The sequence below is a fragment of the Leucopleurus acutus genome, assembly GCF_964270905.1.
Source record: "Leucopleurus acutus genome assembly, chromosome: 5".
Classification (NCBI taxonomy): domain Eukaryota; kingdom Metazoa; phylum Chordata; class Mammalia; order Artiodactyla; family Delphinidae; genus Leucopleurus; species Leucopleurus acutus.
The window spans coordinates 95,046,588-95,059,535 of NC_139147.1; the positions used below are offsets into that span (position 1 = coordinate 95,046,588).

Sequence of the window (12,948 nt, forward strand, 5' to 3'; positions counted from 1 at the left end):
TACATATTTCAGTCTGTCCTCCTACAGAAAAGCAGACGCTTCATTTGTCTTATTCATGTAGTACCTTCTTTTAAACTTAACATTATAAAAACCCACTATGTTGCAGCTACTAAAACAGTACCTGCAACATAGTGGTTTTTTATAATGTATGAATGAATGAAACTTTATACTTGATGTTAAGTTTAAAAGTTAAAAATACATAGATATGTTTGTATAAAACACGTTAGCTTTGAAAAACATGTTTTTCTTTATTATGGAGTCACAAAGCAATACTTCCTTGATATCATTTTTTTACTGTGCAATTTATGGATTTGGGGGGAACTGATTACAGTTGCTTTTATAGTTACTTGAATACAATTGTAGCAACCAACTGACATACAATTGTATCATGCTAAACAAATATTCACTCTTTTAAATGATTTTGCATGTTTTCTCATTTAATAATCATGCTACTTTTATAAATGTACAAATCCATGAAAATGAATACAATTTTAAAAGATATATAAACATTGAAGATATAAAGATATTTTAAACAAGGTTTTAGACTTGCCTACTGACAGTTAGGGCAGTTGGATCCTTTTGGGTCTTTGGATATGAAAACACTTCAAAGGGACTGGCTAAGGGTAACTGAGAAGATTACCTCTGATGTTTCAGCTCCGGTTGTAGGCATCAGTGCGGCCCCTTTTTAAAGAGTCACATGGTAGACAGCCCACAAACTGAGTGTTTTTGGGAGAAATCATGAAATGGATGAATGGTCCGCAGGAAGCTAAAATGAAGATCGAGAGTTACAATGCTTCTGTACACTTTAGCAATATCCACTCTGTTCCTCGTTCTCTCTTGAGAGTCCTGGTCCTAACCACTGTCATTTTTTTTTTTTAAGCCTTGATAATCACATTATTCTCATCTTTCATTCCATCAGTGTTATGATGGCTAAAATGATTTATGTCAGCAGGTGACTGAGGATAAAATATCCTGCTTCATACTCTGAGTTTCCAGAGTAGCATGTGTACTGTGATTAGTTAATTAGGATTCATAACGAATAAATGAAGTGCTAATCAGGGGACTGTTAGGTGGATGGAATGATATAGAAGTCACACAAGTTATGTTAGTGAGGGTTATCAAGAGACAAGCAATGGATGCAGACTCTTGCTATCTGAAGGAAAAGGGCCCCAGGGGCTCAAAGACTCAAGGCAAGGCTGGGAGACAAGACTGGAACCAATAGTGACAAAGGAAGTGCCATAAGGTTAAAAACAAACAAATCAGGAAGTGGGGAATCGTCTCTGACTGGGCCACCCTGGTCAGGGTAAAGCTGCTGCTGAAGCTGCTACTGCCTCTGTCCAGTGAGCCCAACCCCAGACACTACCCACTCTCTCATTCCTTGGGATTCAGTCCACCTGACCTACAGGATAAATGAACTGATGGTGGGAACAGAGAGGAAGGATCTGCCTTTTGTCTTGGAGATTGCTGCCTCAAATTATCCTTTTGCTGAGACTATACACATTTGGGTAGAGATAATTCTCTATAAGAAAATGGAATTATTAGAAGAGATGACGGATGCTGGGTATCCAAAAATGACCTAGATGATCTGGACAGCAGCGTACATATAAAATATACCACAAGATAAAATCTGGGGGAGGACACTGGTATGTAAATTTTATTTATTCTATAGATAATACATATATAAATAATGTTTCTATTAAAAGCATTAATGTAAATTAACAAGAGCAGCAATAATATCACATAGGAAAAAACAGGCAATAGATATGAATAGATCATTCTCAGTAAATTGTACAAATAATAAACATGAAAAAAGTTTTCATCGTTATTGATTATTGAAGAAATGCTGATTAAAACAAGATATGACTTTGGTCCATCACATTTCCAAATTATAAGCAAGATTATACTTAATATTGGAAGGTATTTTTGCAGCATCTCACAGAGTTTCAAAAATGTTTATAAATATTGATCCAGTAGTTCCATTCTTAGGTCCCTATTCTCAACAAAGATGGGTATTCACAGTGTTCATTCCTGAATGACTTAAAACTTCCAGTAAGTCTGGAAACATTCTAAAAGCCACCAATAGATGAGCAGATAAGTAAATAATTAGAATATTCTTCAACCACTAAATTTTTTTTTAATTTAGCGATGGTAAAAAAATACTCAATTTATAAATATTCAGTGAGATAAACAGGATTCAACATTGTTTGTACAGGTGGTGTTAATTTAATTTTGTAACAAATCTTTATGTATAGAAAACAAAAAGGAAATAAAACAAAATGTTAATAATGGGTATGTGTGGAGGGGGAAAATATAGGTGATTTTAATTTAAAAAATTATTTTCTGTAGTCTCCAAAACCTTGTATTTTTGTAAAATATAAATGTAAAAATTATAAAATGGGCATATATTACTTTTATACTGAGAAGAAAAGATAAAAATTGAAGAGGATTTAGAATACCACTTGTGTGATAAAAATGTCAAATATGTATCCAGATGGATTTATAACAGGATTCCACAGTCGTTTCTTTCTTGACATCTCTGAAGATACGCAAGATTTGGAAAAACAACAACCAACCGTCAGCAAATCTCTCAGGACAATAGAAATAATCACATAAAGAATCATACTATATATAAAACTTATATTTGACAGTCCATAGCTTAAGTTTATCTCTAAACAACGTATGGCCTTTTTCTATTTTATTCCTCTAGCTCAGGGAAGCAGAAATTCAATTACTGTGAGGGCACTTAAATAATTTTATTTCTTATTATAGTTAATAGAAAAACCTATTGCCAAATGTTTTAATGATGACACTTCGAATTTGGGATGCAATTTTATAGCCTGCTGGTTCCCAATCAAAAGTGTTATAATTTCTAAAGACAAGCTTGTAAGAGTGCATTACTTGTGCGTATAATACTTATCAAATCATCTGTGACTAATAAAACTTGAGAAATAAGGGGAGGAAAGGGTATTCAGCCTTTTGGTAACATGCTTGTCTTACACTTGCCAAAGTCCTCTTAGGCAATACTCTGCTTGCTCAGAGGGCCATGTGTTTAACTGTAAAGTTCTGTCAGTATCATAGGATTCAAAAGACACCAATCATTTCTGTCAACAAGGAAAGAGTGAAGGCAGTGTGACTCGTCTATCATTAGGAAAAGATGTGCTCAAGAGGGAAAAATGTAGTCCAGGGAGAGCTGAGCAACTATAGGTTACAGGAAAACAGAGTTCCAGACTACAGTATAATTTCACTTCTCCTACCCTACTTTGGACTGGAATATCATATTTTTCACTTCATGTAGTCACACGTGTGCAGTAAGACATTATGTAACTCAGCCAGTCTCGGCCGCGCAGTATCCACTAAGTGCTTTAAAGAAGCCATCATTATTAACAGTTTGGGGTATGTGGAGGCAATAGCTTCCTTTGGCTTTGGCAGAAAGCAACACTATGTAATGAGGTTAGGGTGGCATATATTCAAAGCTATATTCCAAAATGGCTGCTAGTCAAGCCACATGACAACTGGTTCTTTCTTTTTCTTAAGACTTTGTTCTAAGTGGACATCAAAATCGCTTTATTTGGACAGTTCCGTGGGTGGAATGGGAAATTTTCCATGGTTTACTCCTGGTTTATTATTTTATACTAAGATTTCTGAATTATACCCAGCTTGAGTTTCAGACATCAAGACACAAATTCTAGTCTCCTACGTTCTTGACTGGGTGACCTTAGGCTGGTTACGTCACTTTTCTGAGTCTCAGTTTCCAGTTTCCTTTGCTTGTAAATTAGTGATAACACCTACCGCCAGGGAGTTGGAAGAAACCTTATGGATGACATCAACGAAGCTCCTACTTCTTAATTGCGTCACCTCAGGCAAGTTACTACACTTTTTGGCTCTTCTCCCCTACTTGTAAAATAGACCAATTCTGGCTACCAGCTGCGATAGACGAGGATAAGATAATCTAGGCAAAGCTCCTACAACAGTGTCTGGGCCCTTGGCGGCTCAAGAGTACCTGAAAATAATAATAAAAATGCTAGTGAACGTTCCCTAGGTTAACGCAGTTGAGTTCTGAAACTCTGGGAGAAGAGAGAATCAGAAATAGGGACCAGGAGAGAGGCCCAGCGGCCTGAGACCTCCTGCCCAGCGATGGCGGCCCGCTTGCGCCGCGACGCATCCTGACCGACACCGCCTCGCCCCACCCCTGCCGGGCCAGCGCGAATCCCGGCGCCGAGTTCCGGGAGACGGCGCGGTCCTCACTCAGGCCCTCCTTCCTTCCCTCCTCCCCCGCCTCCAGTGGTGCCAGCTGCGCCCGAGCCCCAAGAATCCGCCGCCACCGCGCAGGTTCCCGCGGCCGGCCGCCCTCGCCCCACAGGTAGGAGCCGCGCCGCGGCTGGGGCGCGCAGAGCTCCCGCGGGAGGCGGTTTCCGCTGCGCTCGCGCTCCGTCCCTCCTCCCGCCAGCCTCGGGCAGCTGGCCGCTCCCCGCCCAACTTGGACGGAACCTTGGCAGTGGCGTCGGCGGCGGGCGCCAGCTTCGTGCGGCCTCGCGGGAGCGGCCTCCCTGGCAGCCTCCGGGGTCCTCCTGTGCACGCCTTCGTCCCGGGTTCCTGCAGAGTCGACGCTGACAACTTCGGCGCTCACTCTTGCCGGGGCGGGCGGCTGTGTGGCGCGCAGAGCCGCGCTGGCTCCGGGCCGAAGTTGGGGGCGTCCTCTGCAGGATGTGCCCATCTCCCTCGCCGCGGGGGCCCCCAGTACAGTGTGTCCGGTGACCCCAGGTCATCTCGGGCGCCCGAGGGTTCGCGTGCGCCATGGGATGACCGGGATGGCGGGCGCGATGGGACCAGCATCCCGGACCAACCAGGAAGTGCTGCGTTCCGAGGCTTGGAGCCGAGCCCGCCAGATGAACGGTCCCGGGCGTGTGGCCACACAGCTGCCCGCTGCGGGGCCCACGAAGTGATGACGCCGGGTCGGGCAGGGCAAGGTGGGGGGCAAGGAGCTGGGCGTGTGTGAAGGGACTTGTTTTTCTCGCTCCAGCTCCAGGTATGTGGGACTTAGGTCTCAGATCCAAGAGCGTGGTGCTCCAAGCCTTGAATAGGATTTTGTTAAGCCCTTCAGAACTACCCTTGTAGAATCAGTCCAGAGCTACCGCCACGCCTATATTTGCTCCCTCTCCTAGTCTCCGATTATTGCCTTCTTTACTTCCTCTGTGAAGTACTAAACGCAAGTAGATTCTTACTGATCATAAGGGTTTCTGCATTTGATTATCGCTAGGTTTTTCCCCAGAATGAGGAGTTCCCTTAACTTTATCTGCCAGGCCTGCCTGTTACAGTTTAGATCGCCCTTTGAGTGCTTTCTCAGGGCTTTGGGGAGACCAGGTGTCCAGAGTCCTCTGTGCTGTGTTAAATGGCCAGTTAATGGTGGTGCAGTGAAAGTGTAAAGAATGGAAAGAATCTACAGCTTGAACTATTAACAGGCTCCACAATTACACACTGCCTATTTGAATAAGAATTTCTTAAATTCTTATTAAATTTTTAATAGTATTAAATGTTTTGTTATAACATACATACAAGTGAATTGTACACAGGCTTTTAGCTTGAGTTTGTACACAGCCTTTAAATGTTGTTTGAGGATCTTTTCACTAATTGTCTGAGCTCCCAGCCTGTCTTTTCAGGATCTAGTGTAACTCACAATCCATATGAAAAGTGTGAGTAGTTATGGCTTTGAGGAAAGTGTGTCTTCACCATGTTTGTTCCTGATGTCAGAATATTTGTGGACCATGGCGAGAAGTGCTGTCTAACACTCATTTAGGTTTGTTGATGCACTTTCAGCTAGGTCGTGGGGGACCCTGCTCCTTAGAAGTTGTCTGATTACTAAATATGTGTTTCTTAATTGAAAATCATTTGTTATAAATTTCATTTACCTTTAAGTCTTACAGGGTTGTTGTTTTTTTTGTTTTTTCTTTGTTTTTTTTCTTTTTTGTGGTACGGGGGCCTCTCACTGTTGTGGCCTCTCCCTTTGCGGAGCACAGGCTCCAGACGCGCAGGCTCAGCGGCCATGGCTCACGGGCCCAGCCGCGGCATGTGGCATCTTCCCAGACCGGGGCACGAACCCATTTTCCCCTGCATCGCCAGGCGGACTCTCAACCACTGCGCCACCAGGGAAGCCCTTACAGGGTATTTTAGTTATTTTATTTCACTTTATTTTTATTGTGCTAAGATACACATAACATAAAATTTGTCATTTTAACTTTTTTTTTTTAAATAAATTTGTTTATTTATTCTTGGTTGCCTTGGGTCTTCATTGCTGCTCATGGGCCCTCTCAGTTGTGGAGAGTGGGGTCCACTCTTCACTGCGGTGGCTTCTTCTGTTGCGGAGCACGGGCTCTAGACACACGGGCTCAACAGTTGTGGCTCGCGGGCACCAGAGCGCAGTCTCAGTAGTTGTGACGCAGGGGCCCAGCTGCTCCACGACTTGTGGGATCTTCCCAGACCAGGGCTCAAACCTGTGTCCACTGCATTGGCAGGCGGATTCCTAACCACTGCGCCACCAGGGAAGTCCTCATTTTAACTATTTTTTGGTATAATGTTTAGTGTCATTAAGTACTTTCATATTATTGTGTTACCATTGCCACTATCCCTCCACAAAACTCTTTTCATTTTTTTTAGTGTTTTAATAACATTTTAATGATAATGATTGTAATTCAAGCTTTAGTTTTCTCACTAAGCAAAGTTTGAGTTCCTTCTCATAGCTTTAGAGAAATTCACTTTTAAAGAAGAAAATTGAAAAGCTGTAGCCAGACTGTGTTTAGTAAATCTTACCTCCATCAGGAAAGGTCTAATACATTACTCTATGAGGATAAACTCGTGAGCTATTTAAATTTGTGTGTAAAGGTACTGTGAGGTTTAGCTATTAAGTGGGAGAAACACATAAGGGACTTTTTTGGTTTTGTTTTGATTTTGGTTTTTTTGGGCCACACCGGGCAGCTTGTGGGATCTTAGTTTCCAGACCAGGGGTTGAACCCGCACCCTGGGCAGTGAGAGCTCTGAGTCTTAACCACTGGACCACCAGGGAATTCCCTGGAGTTATTGTTGATAGTTTCCTCTCCTTAATCTCTAACAGAAAAATGAAATACTTTTGTCTCCTTAGCAGTGCAGTAGCATGTTTCTAAATTATGCTTGAGCTCAGGTTGTGGCAGCCTTTTAGTAACTAAAAGGAGTTTGCTTTTTTTTTTAATGTTCTTTTTTAAATATAAATTTATTTATTTATTTAATTTTGGCTGCATTGGGTCTTTGTTGCTGCGCTTGGGCTTTCTCTAGTTGTGGCGAGTGGGGGCTACTCTTCGTTGAGGTGCTAGGGCTTCTCATTGCTGTGGCTTCTCTTGTTTTGGAGCTCGGGCTCTAAGCGTGCTTGCTTCAGTAGTTGTGGCATGCAGGCTCAGTAGTTGTGACTCGTGGGCTCTAGAGTGCAGGCTCAGTAGATGTGGCGCATGGGCTTAGTTGCTCTGCGGCATGTGGGATCTTCCCAGACCAGGGATCTGTGTCCCCTGCATTGGCAGGCAGATTCTTAACCACCGCGCCACCAGGGAAGTCCTCTAAAAGGAGTTTTGATCAAGCTAGCTGCTAGGTGTAGCAGTTTCTTTTCCACTGTAGGTGTTTTTAAAGATTGATGCCAGAGGACCCAGCACATAAGATATGGCCCTTTAAACTCTTAGTTTGAGTCATTGTGTCCGCGAGAGAAGCTGTAGCTGTACGAGGCCTGGTTTATGTTTATAATCCTTTAAGTCTTAGCACCACAAAATAAAATGTATTCTCCCACCAGGGTATGGGTAAATGTTTTTGCAGGGTTAAAATGAGAAACTTGTAACCTAAATTTCCCATAAGCCTGTGACATTTCTGATTAGAAAAGGAGTGGTACAAATCATATCTCATGCTGCAGTGGAAATGCCTTCCAATGTGTTAGTTTCCCTAAATGCACACAGTACAGTGTAAAATCTGGATCTCAGATGTTTTAGTGCTGGGTTATTAAACAACAGTATATGGATATGTAAGTGTTTCATACTGTCACAGTTATTTTTTTCCTTTGTGTTGTGAAAGTTGCTTAATTTTTGAATTTATTGAACAAATATTCTGGGACAGAATAACATGATTTGCTTATTTAATCAACACTTAAAGGTGTTACTGTGCGCTAGGTACTATTCTAAGCGATTTACAAACATGAATACATTTTATTCTCAAAACAACCCTGTGAAGTAGGTAATAGTCCTACCATCCCCATTTTATAGATGAGATAATTTGAGGCACAGCGAGATTATACAACTAGCCCATGGCAGACCTGGGATTCCATCCCAGGCATCCTGAACCCAGGGTTTTGGCACTGCTGTCTCATCAGAAAAATATAACCCGAGATTCCACCCTCCTAACAGATGAACTTTTTTCATACTGTTATATTCCTATCTTGTCCTTGTCCTCAGGGATAAATAATTTGACATAATTGCAATCAAAGTACAACTCAGAGAATCAGTTCAATGCCCTTATTTTTCAGTAGAGGAAATTAAAGTGGAGTGTGGTTATGTCCAGCTCTGTGAGCACTGGGGGAGGGTCCTGGAGACTTTCTACTGGTCTCCTTGCCTCTTGATTGTAAGGAGTTTGGGACAGGGCTCCTGAGAGGACCTGGGGAGGCCAAGGTGTGTATTTTGGTGGGGGGCAGTATTTGCCAGTCGTGGGGAAACTCTTCAACATTTTAATAATCATTATGACCATTCCAGAGCCAATCTGCTAAATAAAGTCCTGGGTTATGTTCCGGGCAGATGGAGCAGAAGCTTGTGGGCGACTGTGGGTCCTGAAAAGTCTTGCTGCTCAGGGCTTCAGAACCCCAGAGTCTTTCCCCAGCTGCTGGTGATGCCTACCTATGACCTCAGGCTCCCCTCTGGATGAGAGGAATATTTTATCCTGTACTCAATCATTTTTTGAGCTTTTTGGATCTAGAGTCGGGAACCTTTTGAAAGCCTCTGACGCACAAAAGAAAATGAGCCAAGAGCAACATGGAAATAAAAATAACTTTGGTTGTGGCTCTTTTGTTGAGAGAGGGAGAGACTTCTAAGGGCATAAACTGCCAAACTTTATATTAAGGACAGGAAAATCAAGTTCAATATTCAACAGTGATTTTTTTCAAAGTCGTCTTTTGCAGAGAGTAAGTTACATTTGGACGAAGGGGAATAAGGAATAAACATGGACAAGGGAAGGTGGTGGAGAGGGAGAGAGGAGCCAGCACAGGCGAAGACAGGGTGCTGAAACCTTCGTCAGCTCTTTACACAAGCCCGGGCTTCCGTGTGGTTCCTCTTAACAGTGCCCTTTGAAATGTCAAATGTAGTTGAGAATTATCTTTTCTTTGGTTTATCTTGAAGTGATTATTTATTATTTTTTATTGAGGTTACATAGATTTATAACGTTATGTAAGTTTCATGTGTACAACAGTATATTTCTACTTCTGTATACACTACAGCCACCAACATTTTGTTTCCATTTGTCTCCATAGAGTTGACCCCCTTTACCCATTTCACCCTCCCCCATCAAAGCCTGGCCCTTCCCCTCTGGCAACCACTGCTCTGTTCTCTGTATCTACGTGTTTGGTTTGCTTTGGTAGGTTTGTTCTTTTTTTTGCTCTTTTGTTTTTTTTTTTTTTTAATATTCCACAAATGAGTGAAATCATATAGTATTTGTTTTTCTCTGACTTATTTCACTTAGCATAATACCCTCAAGGTCCATTTATATTGTGCAAATGGCGAGATTTCATCTTTTTTATGGCTGAGTTATATTCCATTGTATATACCACATCTTTTTTATCCATTCATTCATTGATGGGCACTTTGGTTGTTTTCATATCTTGGCTATTATAAATAATGCTGCAATGAACATAGGGTGCATATACCTTTTTAAATTAGTGTTTTGTATTCTTTGGATAAACACCCATAAATGGGATAGCTGGATCATATGGTAGTTAGTTCTAGTCTTAATTTTTTGAGGAACCTCCACACTGTTTTCCAAAGTGGCTGCACCAATTTACAGTCCCACCAAAAGTACACTGAGGGTTCCCTTTTCTCCACATCTTCACCAACACTTGTTATTGCTTGCCTTTTTGATAATAGCCATTCTAACAGGCATGAGGTGATATCTCATTGTGGTTTTGATTTGGATTTCCCTAATAATTAGTGATGTTGAACATCTTTTCATGTGCCTGTTGGCCATCTGTATGTCTTCTTGGAAAAATGTTTATTCATCTCCTCTGCTCATTTTTAAACTGGGTCATTTGTTTTTTTGTTGTTGAATTATATGTGTTCTTTATATATTTCGAATTATTAACCCCTTATTGAATATATGATTTGCAAATATCTTCTCCCACTTAGTAGGTTGTCTTTTCGTTTTGTTGATGGCTTCGTTTGCTGTTCAGAAGCTTTTTGGTTTGATGTCGTCTCACTTGTTTATTTTTGCTTTTGTTTCCCTTGCCTGAGGAGACATAGCCCAAAAGATATTGCTAAGACCATTGTCAAAGAGCATACTGTCCGGGCTTCCCTGGTGGCGCAGTGGTTGAGAGTCCGCCTGCCGATGCAGGGGACACGGGTTCGTGCCCCGGTCCAGGAAGATTCCAGATGCCGCGGAGCGGCTGGTCCCGTGAGCCATGGCCGCTGGGCCTGCTCATCCGGAGCCTGTGCTCCGCAACGGGAGAGGCCACAAGAGTGAGAGGCCCGCGTACCACAAAAAAAAAGAAAAAAAAAAGAGCATACTGCCTATGTTTTTTTTCTAGGAATTTTACAGTTTCAGGTCTTACATTCAGGTCTTTATCTTGAAGTGATCTTACTTTTGCTTAAAACTATTGCTAATTAACAAAGCATGTGGACAGGGAGATACCAGGGAACTTTTAGCCCCTGCTTAGGATCTTCCTACCAACCTAGTTTGTTTTTGTTTACACTAGTTTTATATGAATGAATTTTACATATAGCATAATATTAGAATCACTGGGTTTGCAATTATTTTATCACCCATCTTCCTTGTGAGAGGTCACAGACTGTGTTTTTGCCGCTGTCCATTGTAGTGTTCAATAAGTGTGAGCAGAATCAAAGGGTGCATTTAAAGGATAAAGCAAGATGGTGTGGTTCATTATTCAAAATATGTAAATATTTCCCGAAAAGAAGGTTTTCATAGTGAATGTTCTACTTATTTGTTCTGCTGTGCCATTTAACTATTTTTAGAAATAAATTTATAGATGTGGAGTGGACAGTCTGTGGCATTTTGAATTAGCAGCTGTACTCATTTTATTGTCCTTTTCCTGCAGTGTTTTCTACCTAAATTCTGATGAAAGAGTCCTTTGAAGTAAGGATATTGGGGAGGTAGCAGTGGACTGAGATGCACGTTCCAGAATCCTATTATCCTAAGGAAAAAAAAAAATCACCTGATAGGATATTGTAGATGCTAAATATTTCAAAGCTAGGAACACAGAGCAAAGATTTTTAACCCTAACCCTCACCTCACCGCAGTCCCAACCCCAAGCTGCCAGTGTCTTGGCTGGAAATGCAGGGTGATGAGACAGTGACAAAGCAAAGCGGGTCTTGTAAAGCAAGTAAGGTAAATAACAGTAAGGCACAGTTGAGCCGCACAGGTTCCTCACTAGGAGGAATAGTGACCACAGGCCTTGTCCTAGGAGCCAGAGAGCTAGGATTCAGATCCTGAGGACTCTAGCGCCATGTAGCCCGAGCCAAGTAACTTAAAAATCCCCTATACCGGGCTTCCCTGGTGGCGCAGTGGTTGAGAGTCCGCCTGCCGATGCAGGGGACACGGGTTCGTGCCCCGGTCCGGGAAGATCCCACATGCCGCGCAGCGGCTGGGCCCATGAGCCATGGCCGCTGAGCCCGCGCGTCCGGAGCCTGTGCTCCGCAACGGGAGAGGCCACAACAGTGAGAGGCCTGCGTACTGCAAAAAAAAAAAAAAAATCCCCTATACCTATCTGTAGAATTGGGATAAAAATAGTACCTATCTCATAGGATTATTGTGAGGACTACAGGAAACGATGCCTGTAAAGCATTTAGCGTAGAGCCTAGAACATAGAAATGACACAGTAAATTTTAGGTTCCCCTCTTTCACATCGCCCTCCCTGCTCCACCCCAAATCCAGCAGGAGTGACAGCCATAAATAACCAAGCAAACTGGAATCACTGCTGGAGGAGACATGGAGGTGGGGCCCTATGGGAATGTGGACGAGGGAGAAATTAATTTTGCCCAGGAGGAATTCTTGAGTGGGAATGACATTCCATGAGACCCCAGTGATGAGAAGCAGTAGGAAGACTTCTGGCAGCAGAGCTGGTTACAACTAGGGAGAATGGACTGTATGCCGTTGACAGTCATACTTTTTGGGTATGTGTTTTGACATTAGGTAGAAAATTTGATTTTTCTTAATTTATAAGCATAGGATGGCATTTAGTAGAAGCAGGATTCATTGCTCTTTACCAAGGAGCGCCTGTATAGAGGTGTTTTTTTTTTTTTTTTGCGGTACGCGGGCCTCTCACTGTTGCGGCCTCTCCCGTTGCGGAGTACAGGCTCCGGACGCGCAGGCTCAGCGGCCATGGCTCACGGGCCCAGCCGCTCCGCGGCATGTGGGATCTTCCCGGACCGGGGCACGAACCCGCGTCTCCTGCATCGGCAGGCGGACTCTCAACCACTGCGCCACCAGGGAAGCCCTAGAGGTGTATTTTAAAAATGTATTTAGAATTAAGAATAGAGTGCACTCTCAAGGTGAGAGTGAACTAGCACGTGCTGTTTTGGAAAAATATCCCTCCCATCACGTTCTTCAGCTTTACATTAGATTGGAGGAGGGCATCGTTGGCACCACCAGCTTTATTAGGGTGTGGGTAACACATATCTGCACCATCATGGATGGACGTGTAGACTGTGTGTCAATAACCTAGACCAGCAC

At 42.7% G+C, this 12,948-nt stretch overlaps 1 protein-coding gene across 1 annotated transcript in view; it reads left to right on the forward strand.

The window, feature by feature from the left end:
* Positions 1 to 4,265: 4,265 nt before the first annotated feature.
* Positions 4,266 to 12,948, forward strand: part of PLD1 (phospholipase D1) — a 201,959-nt gene continuing 193,276 nt past the window's right edge. The window contains exon 1 of the mRNA XM_082839881.1: positions 4,266 to 4,360. The gene's annotated coding sequence lies outside the window, so the exon portion shown is untranslated. The remainder of the gene's footprint in view (positions 4,361 to 12,948) is intronic.